The sequence below is a fragment of the Hemiscyllium ocellatum genome, chromosome 1, assembly GCF_020745735.1.
Source record: "Hemiscyllium ocellatum isolate sHemOce1 chromosome 1, sHemOce1.pat.X.cur, whole genome shotgun sequence".
NCBI classification, from domain to species: Eukaryota; Metazoa; Chordata; class Chondrichthyes; order Orectolobiformes; family Hemiscylliidae; genus Hemiscyllium; species Hemiscyllium ocellatum.
Genome location: NC_083401.1, coordinates 16799340 through 16820256, shown reverse-complemented (window position 1 = coordinate 16820256; position 20917 = coordinate 16799340). Strand labels below are relative to the sequence as shown.

Here is a 20917-nt window from a genome sequence, read left to right as displayed (position 1 = left end):
AGAAACAAACAAGGAAAATGCAGCACTTACCCGCTAGTCACAATTGGTCTTATTATTAGGTTAGAGGAGGTGGTACTCAGTGGATATCCACCCGAAGATGGCTGCCCCTTGCCCCAGCGCCATCTTTAATAGGTCACTTTACCAGGGCAAGCACTGGCATTCTGTAGTGGCAAGCTCATCGAAGGACAGAGTCAGAACTTGGCAGAGAATGGGAAGATGGCTCCATGATTCTCTGTCCTGGGTGGACATGGTGGTCCAAGGAAGAGGAATCCTCTTCCTGAAAGACCAGCAGTGAAGACTGTGCCACCAGACCATGCCAGCCTGGGCTAAGATCACTACTCAGGTTGGTAGGAGAGGTGTTGGCCAAGTGATATTATCTCTGGACTGTTAATCCAGAGATCCAGGGAATCTTCTGGGGAAAGTGAGGACTGCAGATGCTGGAGAATCAGAGTCGAACAGTGTGATGCTGGAGTAGCACAGCAGGTCAAGCAACATCAGAGGTGTAGGAGAATTGACATTTAAGGCATAAGCCCTTCATCAGGAATGTGGGAACAGCAGGATCGGGGGTTAGGCAACGGGGCTGAGAAATAAATAGAGAGGTCGGGGTGGGGCTATGGGAATGGCAATATGTGGATGCAGGTGGGGGGTAATGGTGATAGGCTGGGGGAGGGTGGAGCAGATAGTTGGGAAGGAAGATGGACAGGTGGGACAGGTCAAGAGGGCACTGCCAAGTTGGAGGATTGGATCTGGGATGAGGTGAGGGGAGGGGAAATGAGGAAACTGGTGAAATCAATGTGGTTGCAATGTCCCAAGTCAGAAGATGAGGCGTTCTTCCTCCAATCATTAGGTGGCAAGAATTTGGTGGTGGAGGAAGCCCAGGACTTGCATGTCCTGGCAGAATGGGAAGGGGTGTTAAAGTGGTCGGTCACTGGGTGATGAGGTTGTTGGATGCGTATATCCCAGAAATATTCTATGAGTTTTGATGGAGGTGTCCCAGAGATGTTCCATGAAACTTCCACAAGTGTTCTGGGGACCCAGGTTCGAATCCTGCCTTGGCAAATGGTGGAATTTGAATTCAATCAAAAATAAATCTGGAATCAAGAGTCTAATGTTGACCATAAATCCATTACCGATTGTCAGAAGAAACCATCTGGTTCACTATTGTCTTTTAAGGAATCAAACTGGCATCCTTACCTGCTCTGGCCTCCATATGAATCCAGACCCCACAGCAATGTGGTTGACTCTTAACCGTCCTCTGAGCAATTAGGGATGAGCAATAAATGCTGGTCTAGCACTTGGTGTTGGTCCTGTGAATCAATAAAGAAAAATACAGGTGCCTTGTGCAGGATGTGGAAGAATGGCTCCACAGTGCTGCAATACTTTCTCACTTAGATCCTCATTAGATTCATCTTATAGATTTTAATATGATGCCTCTAAAGCCCAATGAATATAGGCCCAACCTGTCCTAACTTTCATCATAAGACAAGCCCTTCGTCCCAGGAATCAAATGAATGCATCTTCTCACAACTGCTTCAAACACAATTATATCCTTTCTTAAATAAGGAGACCAAAACAGCACACAATTTTCCAAACGTGGTCTCACCAATTCCAGTGTACAGTTGTAGTGATACTTTTGTAATCTACACCCTGCAATAAATGGCAACATTTCATTTACCTTGCCACTCGTCTGTGGTCAAGTCATGGAGTTATTCTGGCACAAGAGGAGAACATTTTGCTCAATATGCCTATGCCAGTTCTCTACCGACATGCAAACCTTTTTGTGATTCATGTATCAGTGTCCTTACATTTTAATAATTTGTTGATATTTTATTCTGCCTGCTGACCTGTACAAGCTCGCGTTGTCTTGTATTATTACCCTTGCGTCATTTTCCTTTGGGCCCGCTCACTTTCATTATCTTTATCTCTTTGTAAATTCCTTACGTCATCTTCACAACTTACAGTCCCACCTATCTTCAAGTCCTGAGCAAAATCAGAGACCCTTCATCAGATTGTAAACTCAAATTCACTGCCACTGATGACTTTCCACCACCTTGCTGAATCAGGATATATCTTACTCTGTCTTAAAAAGGAATAGTTAAACAGATTAGATTTATAAGATGATTTTACAAGATGATTAGGGGTTTAGATAGGGTTGACAATGAGAACCTTTTTCCATGTATGGAGTCAGCTATTACGAGGGGGCTTAGCTTTTAAATTAAGGGGTGGTAGGTATAGGACAGATGTTAGGGGTAGATTCTTTACTCAGCGAGTCATGAGTTCATGGAATGCCCTGCCAGTAGCAGTGGTGGACTCTCCCTCTTTATGGGCATTTAAACGGGCATTGGATAGGCATATGGAGGATAGTGGGCTAGTGTAGGTTAGGTGGGCTTGGATTGGCGCAACATTGAGGGCCAAAGGGCCTGTTCTGCGCTGTATTTTTCTATGTTTCTACATCCTCTGGAACTAAAACAGAAATTGCAGGAAAGTCACAGCAAGTCTGGCAGCATTGGAATTGAATTGAATTGAATTAGCTTTATTGTCACGTATACTGAAATGGCTACAGTGAAAAGTTTATAAGTTTCCAACTTAGGTATAACGGTACCCAGGTACAATCTTTAGTTACAGAATAGAGAAATGTAGAAAAATAAATTTACATTACAGCTGTACGCAGTCTGGGCAAAAGAAATCAGAGTTAACATTTCAGGTCCAGTGACCCATCTTCAGAACTGTATCCTCTGGAGTTAAGTTAAAGTCAGAGGCAACTAAATTGAAACATATACGTTCCTGAGGGAAATTGACTGGGTGGATGTGGAAAGGATATCCCTTGTGGGAGAATCCAGAACAAAGGGTCATGGTTTAAAAATAACGGGTTTCCCATTTAAGACAGAGATGAGAAAATTGTTTGAGCAATTTAGGCCATTTCTCTCCAGAGTTTAAACGAATGAGGAGGTATAATTAAGGTATATAAGATGCTAATTTGCTAACTAGATGTAGAGGGGATATTGCCTCATGTGAGCCATATGAGAGGCCATAGTGTCAGGGTAAGGACCAGCAGATTTAAAACAGAGGTGAGGAGGAATTTCTTCCCTCAAAGGGTGACAACCCTTTGGGGAGTTAACTGCCCCAGAGTGTGGTGGATACTGGGACATTGAGGACGAGATGGACAGAGTTTTAATTAATAACAGGTTGAAGGGCTGTGGAGAGAGGGCAGAAGAGTGGAGTTGAGGCCAAGATGAGATCAGTCTTGATGGTGTGAAATGGTGGAGCAGGTTTGAGGGGCTGAATTATCTACTCTGACTCTTAGCTCTTGTGTTGCCTCAGAGGATTGTGAGTCTCTGGAATTCCCTGTCCTGAAGGTTGCAGATCCTTCTAATAATTTTAAGGCAGAGACAGATAGATTCTTGATTATGAGGGCAATCAAAGGTTATCGGGATATGCAGGAATGTAGGGTTGAGGTTAAAATCAGATTAGACATGACCTTATTGAATGTCGGAGCAAGCTGAAAGGGCTGAATGGTCTGCTCTTGTTCATGTGGCCGTATAAAAATACGCAATGACGTGGCTGATAGTTTCAGCAGCAGATCAGCTGAGACACAAGACCAGAGTCAGACAATGTTACAAAGGTTTAGATAGACCATTTTGTGATCGAGCTCGCTTAGTGCCAAAAAGACTCCGAGGTAGTCAACAGACTGGTTACCAGGGTGAGGGATAGAGTGGCTGGGTGGGAAATGGAGTTAGGAACACATGTGAAATCAATGGGGAGGCGATAGCTGATGGTATTGCCATGGGTCTGTCAACCCATGCAATACTCTGGGAACCCAGGTTTGAATCCTGTTATGGCAGATGGTGGAAAGTGAATTCAATTAAAAAGGAAAAGCCTGAAATTAGAAGTCTAATGATGATCGTGAATCAGTTTTCAGGAAAAATCCATCTGCTTCACTAATGCCCTTTTGGGAAACAATCCTTAACTGGTCAGAAGTGGGTACTGCAGATGCTGGAGATTAGAGTGGTGCTGGAAGAGCACAGCAGGTCTGGCAGCATCCAAGGAACAGGGACATTGATGTCTTGGGCAAAAGTCCATGAAGGGCTTTTGCCTGAAACGTCGATTTTCCTGCTCCTCGGATGCTACCTGACCTGCTGTGGTTTTCCATCGCCACTCTAATCTTGATCCTTAACTGGGGAGAAAGTGAGGACTGCAGATGCTGGAGATCAGAGCTGAAAATGTGTTGCTGGAAAAGCGCAGCAGGTCAGGCAGCATCCAAGGAACAGGAAATTCGATGTTTCGGGCATAAGCCCTTCTTCAGGAATGCTGCTTATGCCCGAAACGTCGAATCTCCTGTTCCTTGGATGCTGCCTGACTCGATCCTTAACTGGTCAGGCCTACTCTTCGCTGTCCTCTGGGCAATTAGGGATGGGCAATAAAACCTGTCCGGGCAGCAACACCCTAATCCCATAAAGAATAATGAGAAAAAAAATTGGTTTAGTCTTCACAGTAGAAAGAAATTTATTATTAATTGTATTTGTGAAAATTTCGTAAAATGTGTATAAGTTGTCATTAATAGATTGCCAAGAAATTACTTAAATTATATATATTAGAAAAAGAGAGAAATTTAAGACAAATATCATTTTCTGTTCATTCCATGGCTTCTTAGTTCCATGATCCAGCCATTGCTAAAGACTGGGCAAAAGTGAGGACTGCAGATGCTGGAACCCAGAGTCTAGATTAGAGTGGTGCTGGAAAAGCACAGCAGGTCAGGCAGCATCCAAGGAGCAGGAAAATCAACGCCTCGGGCAAAATCAGGAATCAGGATTTTCCAGCACCGCTCTAATTTAGACATTGCTAAAGACTGAGTCTGGGCCAACTGCTGAGGACCAGGAGTGATCGGTGGGGGATGAGTGCGTTGTCACAACAGCTGAGGAACAAGGTCTTCTCCAAATTCCAAGGATCAACTATTTAATTTAGGAGGAAGTTTTCACTCGTCCAACATTGGATTTCAGCAGACAGTGTTGATAGCATCAACAAGAACCTGGCTGCTAAAGGTTCCTTGTCAGCTTTTGACATTGGACTGCACTTAGGTTGGCAATGAAACTTGAGCTGTTAGAGGGTTAGGCCATACATGTTTACTTTGCCCTTTTCAGGGCAAGCTCACTGTTAGTTGGTACAACTCTTGCTTTTGGTTGGGTTGGAAGCTTGCTGCTTCCCAGTTGAGAGACAAGTTGGCCACAAATTAAAATGCAGAGAAAAAATGTGAATGGGGAGGTTAAGCCTCTTTGCTTTCATGAGTTTTACACATGACCCAAATTATACAATTATGCAAGATGCAGTGAATTGAGAAACACTGTATAAATATTTCACTTCACACAGCCAGATGATGCTGAAAAATTCCCTGTTTAAACACTATGCACTAATTAAAACATTTATGTGCCTGAACTTCTGACATTGGACCTGAATGCCAGCCTCTGGGCTTTGGGAGTTAGGGTTCACCACATGAAATGCTCTTAAAAATTTGACCGTCTTCACAATGCGTTCCTTTGTTTGGTGGAAGTTGTTTGACATTTTTTTTCCCCCGCGCACTTTGAAGTAATATCTCATTACACAAACCCTATTAATCTCAGTCTCGCAGTTTAAGGTATTAGTATGGTTCACTGACAGATATGTCTGCATTCGGAGAGTTCTGAATTACTTGACATACACCCAATCTTAAAGTGAAGCCTTATGTTAGGCCTTGGCTTCCACCATCTAGAAGCCTGCAGGTGTCCTAAGTTGAGGCGGTTGCCAAGTGTCCACGGCAAACAAAGCCATATTATTTTCCCATCAAAGTTTTTTTTTATTGAAAAAAAACCATGGAAAATATTGCAAAAACTCTGGGTTATTTCACTCAGAGCCTAAAAAAAAACTGCTGATGATTTATGGCATTTCTGATGCTAATTTAAAATTGACCAAATATTTTTGTTTCACCACAGCGTGACTAAGGCTATAAGTTATTCGAGAATCGGGGCCAGCGTTTCTAGATGGGGTCAGCAGCGGTTTATGTTTGTGTGTGTGTGTGTGTGTGTGTGGGGAAAGGGGTGGAGGGGTGGTGGGGTAGTGGTGGGGACGCATGGGGTGGGAAGGCTGGGAATCTGGTGTGCAGCTCAAGGGACCCTATGTCACAATCAATAAGAAGCTGTTGGTTCAAATCCTGCTTGACTTTCCTGTCTCTCTCTCAGGATGAGATCTTCCCTTTTGCTAACAATTGCAGATGTGGTGTAACTAGCCTTCGCTGGCCGCGCCAATTCAGCAGGGTAAAAACTCTGCAATTAATAGCAATAAATCAAAACTCACAGGAGAAAAAAATACATAGTTTGCTTCAGCTCAGCGGGGGGATTTTCTTTTCAGAATGACTCCCTGTTCCTTGTAAAAGTCAGTGGGAAACAACAATATGTTAAAAGAGTTAGGAAAGGTGTCACCCCCAAACAGAGCTAACAAAGCAAACTAGGCTGTCTTCTGAAAAGCACTGCCAAATTGAAGAGGATATTTTAAACAGTTTTTTAATTGAATTTGGGGTGAACTGTGGTATTGAAAGGGATTTGAGGGATCTCTTTGTGTCTGTCAATTTTTATGTGCGTTTTTATGTGTATGTCTGTGTGCGTAAGTATATATGTTTGTGTGTGTCTGTCTCTATTTGTGTGTGTGTGTGTGTGTGCGTGTGTGTGTGTGTGTGCTTGTGTGTATGTGTGTGTATTTTTGTCCATGTATATGTGTGTACTTCTGTTGGTGTGTGTGTTTGCGTATGTGTATGTATGCATGTCTGTGTCAGTCTGTGCGTGTGCCTGTGTGTGTGTATTTTTGTGTCTATTTCTGTGTAACCAGGTGTGTTTATGTGTTTGTTGGTGTGTGCGTATGTCTGTGTATGTTTGCATCTTCATGTCTGTGTATGTGTCTGTGCATGTGTGTTTGTGTGCGTGTGTCTCTGTGTGGGTGTGAATGTGTGTGTGTGTGTATGTGTGTGTGTCTGTTGAATGTATTGGTGTGTGTGTGTCTATGTGTGTATCTGTGGATGTGTGTGTCTTTGTGCTGTGTGTGTCTGTGTGTCTGTCTCTATTGCGTGTGTATGTGTGTTTGTGCATGTGTGTGCTGGAGGAGCTCTGTGCTGACTCTCAGTAAAGATTTGAAGCTCCTCATCCTTGTTTTCAAATCCCTCCAAGGCTTTGCCCCTCCCAAACTCTGTGGCTGTTTCCAGACCTGCGACCCTCTAAGACATTTGTGCTGCTCCAGGTTTTTCTCATTTTGGTGTGAACCACCTTCTTGAACTGCTGCAGGGGTAAAGGGTCACCCACTGTGCTGTTAGGAGTGACTTCCAGCATTCTGATTGAGAAACAGGAAAGAACAGGGATATGATTGCAGGTCAGGATGGTGAGTGGAGGGGACTTGCTGTTGGTACTGGTCCATTGTGGCTTTTGCTGCTCCTACTCCTTCAAGGCAGTAGAGGTTCTGATTGGGTTTGATCCTCCACCATCAGTGACCAGCTGCCGCTCTGGAATATCATCCCAAAAGATCTCTCTCCACCTCACTTTCCTCCCTTTGAGGCATTCCTTGAAATCTACCGCATCAAAGCCTTCGGTCTTTACCCCTGACAGTCATAGAGGTCTTTACCCCTGACAGCACAAAAACAGACCCTTTGGTTCAACTCGTCCATGCCGACCAGACATCTCAACCTAATCTAGTCTCATTTGCCAGCACTTGGCCCATATCCCTTCCTATTCATATACCCATCCAGATGCCTTTTAAATGTTGTAATTATACCAGCCTCCACTACTTCCTCTGGCAGCTCATTCCATACACGCACCACGCTCTGTGTGAAAACGTTGCCCGTTTGAAATCATTCCCCTCTCAGCTTAAATCTCTGCCCTCCAGCTTTAGATTCCCCTAACCCGGGGAAAAGACCTTGTCCATTCATCCAATCTATACCCCTCATAAATTTAAAAATCTCCATAAGGCCACCCCTCAGCTTCCAATGCTCCAGGGAATGCAGTCCTAGCCTATTCAACCCTCCCTATAGCTCAAACCCTCCAACCCTGGCAAAATCCCTGTAAATATTTTCTGAACCCTTTCAAGTTTAACAACATCTCACCTATACTGGGGAGGCCAGAATCAAACATACTATTCCAAAAGTGACCGAACCTAGGTCCTGTACAGCCACAGTATGACCTCCTAAATCCTATACTCAGTGCACTAACTCGTAAAGGTGAGCAAACCAAATGCCTTCTTCGCTGCCCTATCTACCTCTTTATTGTAAAAACACTCAAATAACAGTCACGTGCTGCAGATGCTGGAAATCTGAAATTTAAAAATGCCAAATGCTGGAGAAATTCAATAGGTCTGACAGCATCTGTGCAGAGAGGAGGAGAATTAATGTTTGACTCTGAAGTTCTGAAGAAGTCATCTGACTCAAAAAGTTAACTTTGCTTCTCTCCTCACAGAGGCTGGCAGGCCTGCTGAGTTTCTCCAGCATTTGTCTTCTTTTTGTGCCTTGGTATTGATTTCTGTTTGATGTTGCTTCCCTTGTGTGCTTTACTCTGTTAAAAATGCATAACTGCTGTTGTAATGTGGCCATGAGAAGTCTCTTTCAAAGAGGTGGCATGGATGCACTGGACAGAATCCTACTGGGGTCGGAGCAATGTGGGTGGTGGCGAGATGTGCGGCAGAATTGGGCAGCAAGTCTGGCAATGCCCCATCCTGCTGTTAGAAGCAACTTGATGATAATTGTTTGTGAAATCCTTTGTAAGTAGCCCGACTCACCTCATTAATGTTCGGCGTCCCACCTTACAAAACAACCTTAACATTGGGAAACCTCATAAAACATAGAACATAGAACAATATAGCACAGAACAGGCCCTTCGGCCCATGATGTTGTGCCGAACATTTGTCCTAGCTTAAGCACCTATCCATGTACCTGTCCAATTTCCGCTTAAAGGTCACCAATGATTCTGACTCTGCCATTCCCACAGGTAACGCATTCCATGCCCCCACCACTCTCTGGTAAAGAACCTACCCCTGACATCCCCCCTATACCTTCCACCCTTCACCTTAAATTTATGTCCCCTTGTAACACTCTGTTGTACCCAGGGAAAAAGTCTCTGACTGTCTACTCTATCTATTCCCTGGATCATCTTATAAACCTCTATCAAGTCACCCCTCATCCTTCGCCGTTCCAATGAGAAAAGGCTGAGCACTCTCAACCTATCCTCATACGACCTATTCTCCATTCCAGGCTACATCCTGGTAGATCTCCTCTGCACCCTCTCCAAAGCTTCCACATCTTTCCTAAAGTGAGGTGACCAGAACTGCACACAGTACTCCAAACGTGAGCTTACCAAGGTCCTGTACAGCTGCAACATCACCTCACGACTCTTGAATTCAATCCCGCTGGTAATGAACGCTAATACACCATAGGCCTTCTTACAAGCTCTATCCACCTGAGTGGCAACTTTTAAAGCTCTATGAACATAGACCCCAAGATCCCTCTGCTCCTCCACCTTACCAAGAACCCTACCATTAACCCTGTATTCAGCATTCTTATTTGTCCTTCCAAAATGGACAACCTCACACTTGACAGGGTTGAACTCCATCTGGCACTCCTCAGCCCAGCTCTGCATCATATCTAAGTCCCTTTGCAGCTGAAAACAGCCCTCATCACTATCCATAACGTGGGAATCAGAGCAAACACTGATGGTCTATGGGTGACATTATCGAGGTTTATAAAATCATGAGGGGCGTGGATAGTGTATTTAGACAAGGTCTTTTCTCTGAGGTGGAGGAGTCCAGGACTAGAGGGCATATGTTTAGGATTGTTAAAACATGGGGTAAACCCTCCTGCTTAATATCAAAACAGCAACACAGCAAAGATATATCCTGTTCAGTAACCTGTAAATATTCAAGGAGCCAAACACTATTTAAAGTAAAAATGAGCAACTTTATTTCTTAAAGAATAATGGAATATAATGAGTTAATAACTATCTAAAATTCCTGACTCTAACCTATCTGTTACCTTCCCTTCTATAATACTAGTCGATAAAACTCCCAATTAAGATTTACAAAGCAAGACTTCTTATCTCAAAACTAGGCAGCTTTCGGCTCTTCCATTTGGATCCTTCTGTGCCTTCTTTTCCTCTTCTTAGGGATTCTGCTTCAGAGGTTACTGATCAATAAAGGTACTTTTTAAGAGAGTTATTTTTCAGGCAGTCTTTTACATGCTGGGGCTTGGCAGTTCTCCTCCTAACTGTTCAATTTTCCCCAGTCTTATACCCCAGAGCATCATTGGCTTTTAAGATTGTCAATATACTCAATTCAAACTTGATTGGAATTTGTTTTTTTTTTCAGGGTATAATTTAAACTGACTGGCCTAGATCAAATCTGTTTTTTGTCATTTCCAGGCAACCAGCTACCCCAGTATTGAGAATACTTGACGCTGTAACTGCTAGCTTTTTACTCTCTTAAAAGGTATAATTCACCCACATCTTCATAACAGCATGGAAGGGGAAAGATATAAAAGGAACTAAGGGGCAACTTTTTCATGCAGAGGGTGGTGCATGTATGGAATGAGCTGCCAGAGAAAGTGGTGGAGGCTGTGACAATTACAACATTTAAAAGGCATCTGGATGGGTATATGAATAGGAAGGGTTTGGAGGGATATAGGCCAATTGCTAGCAAATGGGATTAGATTAGGTTGGGATATCTGGTCAGCATGGACAAATTGGACTGACTGGTCTGTTTCTCTGCTGTAGATCTCTATGACTCTATGACCCATCTGACCACTTCTTCTGAAAGACTTTCATGTTCAGCACTAACGTCCGAGGCCAGGCTCGATGGGCACCAGCCATGTCCAGGACCATTAGGCATCTGACATGTGCCAGCCTCTAAGACCACTCATGGGACATCACCAGTTCACTGACAGGGCACTGCTGTCCTACAATGCTGCACTGGGTGCTATGCTCTTTGTAATACTGCAGCAAGGACACTGTGTGCTCAGGAACACCCAGCTAATGGACTGGACCACGCTATATCTCCAGGCTCTTCGTTGTTCGCTCACTTCAGTCTGACCCTAGCTGGATAATCACATCATTCTACTTTGAAAGCCTAGAATCCCTACTTGCCATTTGGCCCATCAAGTCCACACCAGCCCTCTGAAGAGCATCCCACCCCCTCCCCTGTAACCCTGCATTTCCCTTGGCTAATCCACCTAACCAGCACAACCTTGGACCATGGGAGGAAACCCATACAGACGGGGGAGAACATGCAAACTGCATGCAGACAGTGTTCCAAGGCTGATTTTGAACCTGAGTCCTTGGTGCTGTGAGGCAGCAATGCTAACTCATTATGCTACCATGCCACCCCTATTACCTGGCCTTCTCATGCATTATCTCCTCAGCCTCAGATACATGGCTCACCCTGCCATTTGGCAGGGTCACAAAGCCAGGAGGCCTGTCACTGTTATTAGCAGGCCTAAAGGGAGCTAGATTAGAGTGGTGCTGGTCCAGCACCACTCTAATCCAGACTCTGGTTTCCAGCATCTGCAGTCCTTGTTTTTACCTAAATGGAGCTAGCCTTTGCTCAGGGCTTCCCAGTGCAGTAAGTCAGGAGAGTCAGGATTCTCTCCACGTAAGGGGTAAGAAGACAAAATTCTGTCAGCACTCCTTCCACTCTGACTCTTTCTGTTTTCCTGTGGGCTGTACTCCTCAAGAATGAACAATGCAGGCATTACAGAAGGCAGCAGTGGGTGACACAACTGTGACTCTTGTTACAGATGGGTAGGTGGAGGCAGTGTTAGGGGCATGTAGGATTAGTGCTTTTGGGGGGAGGGGGGCGTGGGGTGCGTGATGTTAGAGTGGATCAGTGTGAGTGAGGGAATAGTGAGAGGGTAGGGTATGAGCCTGGGTAGGAGGTGGGCACAGTAGCAGAGATAGAGTGAGCGTGAGGCATCAGAGAGAAGATGATGTCACTTGTGTGAAGGAGGATTAGGGCCAATCAAGGATAGTAGTGGAAAGTTGTGTGTGGAATCTGAGGACATAAGGGAAGTGCTTAATGAATATTTTTCATCATTATTCACATTGGAAATGGACAATGTTGGTGAAAATACGGAGATACAGGCTACAAGATTAGATGGGATTGAGGTTGACAAAAAGGAGGTTTTAGTGATCTTGAAAGATCTGAAAATAGATAATACCCCTGGGCTAGATGGGATTTATCCTCAGATTCTCTGGGAAGCTAGGGAGAAGATTGCAGAGCCTTTGGCTTTGATCTTTGTGTCATTATTGTCAACAGGAATAGTGCCAGAAGACTGGAGGATAACAAATGCTGTTCCCTTGTTTAAGAAGGGGAGTCAGGGCAACCCTGGTAATTATAGGCCAGTGAACTTTACTTCGGTTGTGGGTAAGGTGTTGGAAAAGATTCTAAGAGATAGGATTTATAATTATCTGCAAAGAATAATTTGCTTAGGGGTAGTCAACATGGTTTTGTGAAAGGTAGGTTGGGCCTTACTAACATTATTGAGTTCTTTCAGAAGGTGATAAAACAGGTGGATGAGGGTAAAGTGGTTGATGTGGTGTATATGGACTTCAGTAAGGCATTTGATAAGGTTCCACATGGTTGGCTATTGCACAAAATATGAAGTTTTGGGAATGAAGGTGATTTATCGGTTTGGATCAGAAATTGACTAGCTGAAGGAAGACAGCGGGTGGTTGATGGGAAATGTTCATCCTGGAGCTCAGGTACCAGTGGTGTGCCACAAGGATCTGTTTTGGGGCCACTGTTGTTTGTCATTTTTATAAATGATCTGGAGGTGGATGTAGAAGGATGGGTTAGTAAATTTGACTCTAAGGTAGGCAGAGTTTTCGATAGTGCTGAAGGATGTTGTGGGTTACAGAGGGACATAGATAAGATGCAGAGCTGCGCTGAGAAGTGGCAAATGGTGTTTAATGCAGAAAAGTGTGAGGTAGTTCAGGAACGCAGAGTACTGGGCTAATGGTAAATTCTTGGCAGTGTAGATGAACAGAGAGATCTCGGTGTCCTGGTGCATAAATCTTTGAAAGTTGCCACCCAGGGTGATAGGGTTGTTAAGAAGGTGTATGGTGTGTTAGTGTTTATTGGTAGGGGGATTGAGTTTCGGAGCCACGAGGTCATGCTTCAGCTGTACAAGACACTGGTAAGGCCGCACCTGGAGTATTGTGTGCAGTACTGGTCACCACATTATAGGAAGGATGTGGAAACTTTGGAAAGAGTTCAGAGGAGATTTACTAGGACGTTGCCTGGTATGGAAGGAAGGTGTTATGAGGAAAGGCTGAGGGAACTGAGGATGTTTTAGTTGGAGAGAAGAAGGTTGAGAGGTGACTTAATCGAAACATGTAAGATAATCAGAGGGTTAGATAGGATGGACATGGAGAGCCGTTTTCCTTGGTTGGTGAAGACTAACACAATGGGACATAGCTTTAAATTGAGGGTTGATAGATTTAGGACAGATATCGGGGTAGTTTCTTCTCTCGGAGAGTAGTAGGGGTGTGAAACAGCCTGCCTGCAACAGTAATAGACTTGCCGATGTTAAATGCATTTAAATGGGCATTGGACATGCATATGGATAATAATGGAACGGTGTAGGTTAGATGGGCATCAGATTATTTTCACAGGTCGGCGCAACGTCAAGGGCTGAAGGGCCTGTACTGCGCTGTAATGTTGTATGTTCTATGCTGAAGACATCAATCTTTTTCCTCCAGTGTTTTAACTCGGATGGCAACATTGGAACAGGTTGACATGGTCAGGTCTCGTAGCCTCCACTGCTCGACCTGGGTAGACGGTGAATTCCCAACCTCATCAATGCGAAAAGTGAAGCAACGATATCCTCCCCCCCCCACCCCCATTTGCCATCTGTGGGGTAAATACCAGGAAAGAGAAATGGAGTTAACATTTCAACTGCAATATGGTTAATGTAAGTGTAATGTTTCAAATGTAATACTCAGTTGGAACTGAAGAGGGCTGGTAAAGGTGGTGTTGTAAAGAACAAGGTGTGGGTGGAATGGGGAGCAAAGCATTCACTATGTCAGGATGTCTCGAAATGTCTTACAGTCAAGGAAATACAGTTCAGGAGTGGTTACAATGGGAAGGCATAGCTATCAATTAAAAATCACTCAACACCATATTATCGTCCAACAGGCTTATTTGGGAGTACAAGCTTTCAGAGCACTGTTCCTTCATCGGGTAACTAGTGGGGCAGGATCATAGGACACAGAACCATCACAGTGTCATGCAATTAAAACGATACATTGAACAAACCTAGACTGCTGTTACAATTTGCATAGAGTAAGCAATGACTTAGTGGTGCTATCGCTCGACTATTAATCCAGAAACTCAAATAAAGTTCTGGGGACCTGGGTTCAATTCCTGCCATGACAGATGATGAATTTGAATTCTATAATAATCTGGAAATAAGTGTCTAATGATAACTGTGAAACCACTGTCAGGAGAAAAACTCATCCCTGAATGGGAAGGAACCTGCCACTCTTACCTGGTCTGGCCTACATGTGACTCCAGACACCCACAGTAATGTGGTTGACTCTTCTCTGTCCTCTGGACAATTTTTGATTAGACTTACAGTGTGGAAACAGGCCCTCCGGCCCAACAAGTCCACACCGACCCGCCGAAGCGCAACCCACACATACCCCTACATTTACCCCTTACCTAACACTACGGGCAATTTAGCATGGCCAATTCACCTGAGCCGCACATCTTTGGACTGTGGGAGGAAACCGGAGCACCCGGAAGAAACCCACGCAGACACGGGGAGAACGTGCAAACTCCACACAGTCAGTCGCCTGAGTCGGGAATTGAACCCGGGTCTACAGGCGCTGTGAGGCAGCAGTGCTAACCACTGTGCCACCGTGCCGCCCACAAATTAGGGATACCAGCAGCTCTGATACAATGTGATATTTCTGTTCTTGTGCAATATCGCATTATCAGAAAATCATGCAATAGCCGAACCATTTAAAACATGTAGAATTGGAGTCATCTTATAGCCAGCACAGGTAAGGAAAGTTCACATTCTACAAACACTAGGCAAAGACTAAATTCTTCAATCGCATTAAAGCCAATTTATGATGAAGAAACGCATGTTATAGCCAAACTGACCGGAGGCAATAAATGCTGGCTTCGCCAGAGATGCCCACATCCTGTGGATAAATAAAAAATAAAGCAATGCAACCAGCAGGTCTGTTTTCAGTGATGTGGATTGGCATCAGTAAGTTCAGTTGGCTAAATGTAGAGAGATACTAACAGCAAGAGTTCAAGTTCCCCACTGGCTGAGGTCACCCTGAAGATTTTGCCTTCTCAACCTTGCTCCTTCCCCCTGAGGTAACCCTTCAGGTTAAACTCACTGCCAGTTATCTCACTTGAATGTGAACACAGCCTTATTCCTCTCCAGGACTATGGTAACATCACACGCTGGTCATAGCACCGCGGACAGCTCATCTGCCCTTCTTCAATAAGTCTTCTGTGACTTTTTTGCATTTATCTGAGTGGGGAAACAGTTTGACCTCTCAAACCTTGTCTGTAAAGGGGAGTCAGTGCCAGAGCTAGTCATGTCACCACTAACCTGGCCTACTTTTCTTATTGAGGCTGAAGCAGTTGTTTTTAACACAAATTCATCATAATTTACTTCCTTTTGTACTTTATGCCTTAATTAATAAAGTCCAGCATCTCACGTGCCTTATTAAGCACTTGCACAATCTGTTCTGTCACCTTCAATAATTTGTACATATAAACCACCAGATATCTCTGCTCCTGCACCCATGTTACAGTTGGGTTTTTAGTTTGTATTGCCTTTCCTAAATCTGATCAAAATATATCACTTCACATTCCTCTACATTCAACGTTATTTGGTGCTAATTCCACAAGCCTGTCTACATTCTCTTGAATTCTACCATGATCCTCACTATAGTTCACAATATTTCCAAGTTTGGTGCCACTTGCAAATTTCGAAAGTAAAGGTCTAAGTCAATGACATATTTCATCAAAAGTGCGATGTACGTCTCAGTTTTTATTGACCAATTAAACCCAAATATCGTGCGTTATCAGCATAAAAATTGAGGCTGTAGACAACCCCTCCAACACTTGGGGTTGAGTACCTAAGTACAGGGTAGTCACAATCTCTGCCTGGAGTCACACAGGCTCTGGCCGGTAAGCACAGGATTTAAACCCCCACTCATTTTTGCAACATTGCCCAAATGTCCGGCTTTATCCCTTACACCATCAGTAGGTAAAATATCCATTTTTGCGTGAAATATTATGACAACCGCATGTGGCGAGTCTGTTGTACCTCATGTGGCACAGTGGATCAGTGATTAACACTACTGCCTCACAGCTCAGGGGACCTGGGTTTGATTCCAACCTTCATTAGGCATAGAACAGCATGGCACAGGAGCAGGCCCTTCAGCTGACAATGTTGTATCGAACATGACACCAGATTAAACTAATCCTTCCTGCCTACCCATGGTCCATATCCCTCCAATAATGCACTTACCTAAACATCTCTTAAATGTCCCTAAGTATCTGCCTCTGCCACTGCCCTTGGCAGCGTGTTCCACACTCTGTGTAAAAAAAACTTGCCTTTCACACCTTCTTTCAACTTTCCCCCTCTCACATTAATACATACACCCCCCAGAATCAGACATTTCAACTCTGGGAAAAGGATTCTAACCCTCAACCCTATCTATACTTCTCATGATTTTATAGACTTCTATCAAGCTTCCCCTCAGTCTCTGCTGCTCCAGAGAAGACAATCTGAGTTTTTCTAGCCCTCCTTATAATTCATACCCTCTAATCCAGGCAGCATCCCAGTAAACCTCTTCTGCATCTTCTCCAACGCCTCCATATCCTTTTGTTATGTGGTGACCAGAATTGAACACAGAGAACTAAGAGTGGTCTAACCAAAGTCTTATAAAGCTGAAACATGACACCCTGACTCTTGTACTCAATTCCCCCAACAATAAAGGCAAGCATGCCATACGCCTTCTCTACCACCCGATCTACTTGTGTGGAGTTTGCATGTTCTCCCCCGAGATTGCGTGGGTTTCCTCCAGGTGCTCCAATCTCCTACCATAGCCCAAAGATGTGCAGCTTAGGTGGAGTGGCCATGGGAAATGCAGGATTATGGGGAGAGGGTGGGTGGCTGAGTTTGGGTTGGATATTCTTTCAAGGGACAGTGCAGACACTGTGGGTTGCATGGCCTCTTTTCACGCTGCAGAGATTCAATAATCTACTGTGGTCTACAGTAGGTAAAAACAGCTTAACTGACCAATCCACTGTGGACTGTGAATAAGAATCCTATCATTCTTTCCAGAGGCTACTTAGTAGGATACTGACAAACCTAAAGGCTGTCATCCTCGCTGATGTGTTTATTTGAGATTCTGTGAGTTCTTTAAGCCTAAAGAGCTCAATGTGCATGTTTCACATCCACTTTATCTATAAATGAAAAACTGCTGTTCCAGATAAATTAATAGCTCAAGATATGGGGCATTGTCAAGATATCACACTGCCAAGTGGTGTTAGCATATACATGTTTTTAATGGGGGTTTGTGTTGTCAAGAAATATTCATTAAGGAAATGATTTACTCACCGATGGGTGTTCCCATTAGCTGGCTTCCAAATGGAAAGATTGTTTCATGGTTCTCTCTGCCTCTCCAATTTTTACTGACCTGTTTTCCGAGCTGGAAGATGAAGTGGAGGAACACAGCCAGGAATAAAACAAAGAGTGTTACAGAGACATTTGGATAAGATCATGGGAACATGCAGAATGAGAAAAGCATGTTCCAATGTGTCCACAGCCCCTTGAGACTCCACCCAACAACATCAATATTTGCAACTGGCATTGAGATCATATCAATAACACAGTAAAGTATCACAAGGCATTTCACAGGAGCGTTACAAAACTTTTCACATTCAGCCACCTGAAGGGTGATTGAGCAAAGTTTTAATGTTTTAAGAAGCATCTTAATTGCAGAAAGATAGAATGCTTGGATGTTTAGGTTGACAGCTCTACGATTTAAGATTCAATTGACTGAGGGCACAGACGCCATATTGAATGGGATTAACCATGTAAACAGTGCAGCTACAAGAGTGGGTCAGAGGCTCAGTTACTCTATAGTGAGTAATCAGTCCATTATTTGTAAGGAAACTCCTGCCTAATGTATACTGTGAATCTTTGACTACTGTCATCTGTTTTACAAATAATTGAAGATAATTAGTCCACCTTGTAATGTGGCTCATTCCCACTAGCTAGAAGCGAAGTATATTCATTTGCAGGGACCATTTTTTAAATTAAATAGATTAAGTTCCATGCAGTGTGGAAACAAGCCCTTCGGCCCAACCAATCCACATTGACCCTCCGACGAGTAACCCACCTAGACCCATTTCGCCCTGACTAATGCACCTAACACTATGGGCAATTTAGCATGGCCAATCCATCTGACCTGCACATCTTTGGTCTGTAGAAGGAAACTGGAGCAAACCCACGCAGACGCAGAGAGAACGTGCAAACTCCACACAGACTGTCGCCCGAGGCTGGAATCAAACCTGGGACGATGGTGCTGTGAGGCAGCAATGCTAACCATTGAGCCACTGTGCTGCTCCAATCAGAACTAACAGGAATATGTTCATGTCTTCTGCCTTTGTTGAAATTAGAAGTTGCCCTCTGAGCTTGGAGAGTTTATATTTCTCCATGGCAACCCCTGGGTAAATCAGAATTGTGTTGCCAACAAATCACCACCCCCTTCTTTTGACTTATTCACTCACCCGAGGTGTAAAATTTGGCATTCTTGCATTTATCCTGATCGGTGGAACATATAAGCCTCTTCCCATCATTTTTCAGTTTGGGAGCTCTTGCTATGTGTAAATAGGGTTTCCACGTGACAACAGGAACTGCAGCCCAGAGATATTATTGACTGCAAACATGTCAGGAAGGTCTAATTGTGCTCATAGCAAAAACTGAATCAGTATAATTCACGTCCATTAATGACTCAGTTATAGAGGTAATTTGGTTGCAGTTTTCCTTGATTCCTCCAATTTTGAAATCAGAATTTCAAAGAAGCTTCAATCCATGTTCCTGGTTTAACACTTAACAAAACCCAAACTGAAAAAAAAACCAACATCATGTAATCTACTTGGTTTTGAATTTCAGTTAAGCTACACGGATCATTACACTGAGGCTGTATTCCATTTGGAACAGTTTCCTGGCACACATTTGGTGGTTTTATACTCAACAGCTGTAAATATTCAAACGCCTTATTGCCAACACTGTCTGGTTTCAGTGTGGAGTTTTTATTACTATCGCACTGTCACCTGTGAGCTCTGTTAATACAGATAGCCTTGGTGAGTTGTCACTGGTATCCATGGACGTATAGAGTACCACGTATGCCATTGAGTTCAGTCAATGATTCTATCCGACCTTCTGCGACTGAACCTCATATTTGAGGTACTGCATACAATTCTGGTTGCCCTGCTACAGAGGAAAGGTTTTACTAAACTGGAAAGGATGCAAAAAAGATTTGCAAGGATGTTACCTAGACTGGAAGGCTTGAGTTATAAGGGAAAATTGTGTAGCCTGGGACTATTTTCCCTGGAGCATAGAAGACTGACAGGTGACTTTATAGATGTTTATAAAATCATGAGGGATATGGATAGGTGAATAGCCAAGGTCTTACCCCCAGAGTAGGGGAGTCCAAAACTAGAGGACATAGGTTTAAGATGAGAAAGCAATGATTTAAAAAGGACTGTAGGGTAATGATTTCACACTGTGTGTTTGGAATAAGCTGCCAGATGAGTGGTGGTACAATTATAACATTTAAAAGACATCTGGGCAGGTACAGAGATAACGAAGGTTAAGAGGGATATGGGTCAAAGGCAAGCACATGTGCCCAGTTCTAATTAGGAAACTTAGGTTGGCATAGACGGGTTGGGCCGAAGGGTCTGTTTCTGTGTTGTATACCCTTATGACCAAGATCCACTTTAACTCCTTGAATGATACACTCCAGGGAAAAATGTCACTTCATGCTGCAAGCCTGTGCCAACCCTTTCAAGGACATTTGTAACTTCGAAAAGGCTTAAATCCTGAAACCAGGGCTAATGTTCTGGTGACATGAATTTGTGTCCCACCATGGAAGATGAGATAAAAATCTGGAAATAAGAGATACCATAGTCAATTATTTAAAAACCCATTTGGTTCACAAATGCTTTTGTTTGAAGGAAATCTGCCATCCTTAGCTGGTCTGGCTGACACATGACTCCAGCAATGTGGTTAACTCTTAATTGTCCCCTGGTTAATAAATAGTCTAGCCAGAAATGCCCAAACTCCCATCAACAAATAATGATCAAAGTGACACTGCTGCTGCTGAGCAAAACTGCCTTTAACTGACAATGCTGGCATTTCTATTTCAGCCATCCATTCTTTATTTCTCAGGCGTAATGTAGGTTATCAAACAGAATATTCCTTCAGCTGTATTCAAGTAGCAGCACTTGCAAAGATTAGAATGTCCAAACATAGACATAACTTTGTGAATGATGAGCAACAGTCACTAGGCAGGACTGTTCCCGCCCAGTTGGGGAACACTTCAACAGTCCAGGACATTTGGCCTCAGACCTTCAGGTGACCATCTTCCAAGGCAGACTTCAGGACAAGCAACAAAGCAGAGTGGCTGAGCAGAAGCTGTAGGCAAAGTTCAGTACCTATGGGAATGACCTCAACCGGGACCTTGGGTTCATGTCACACTACCAGTGACCTCACACTGGTACACATACTCACACACTCATGCATTCTCACACACATAAGCTCTCTCTCTCTCATATGCACACACAGCCACCCCCCCCCGCACTCACATCCACACATTCAGACTCACAC

At 43.8% G+C, this 20917-nt stretch overlaps 1 long non-coding RNA gene across 1 annotated transcript; it reads right to left on the bottom strand.

The window, feature by feature from the left end:
• Positions 1–1221: 1221 nt before the first annotated feature.
• Positions 1222–18989, bottom strand: LOC132817697 (uncharacterized). The gene is made up of 3 exons (XR_009644906.1): positions 18817–18989; positions 17642–17732; positions 1222–1307 (listed from the first exon to the last, which is right to left on the bottom strand). It is a non-coding gene; the product is annotated as an uncharacterized LOC132817697 (long non-coding RNA).
• Between the last annotated feature and the right edge of the window lie 1928 nt (positions 18990–20917).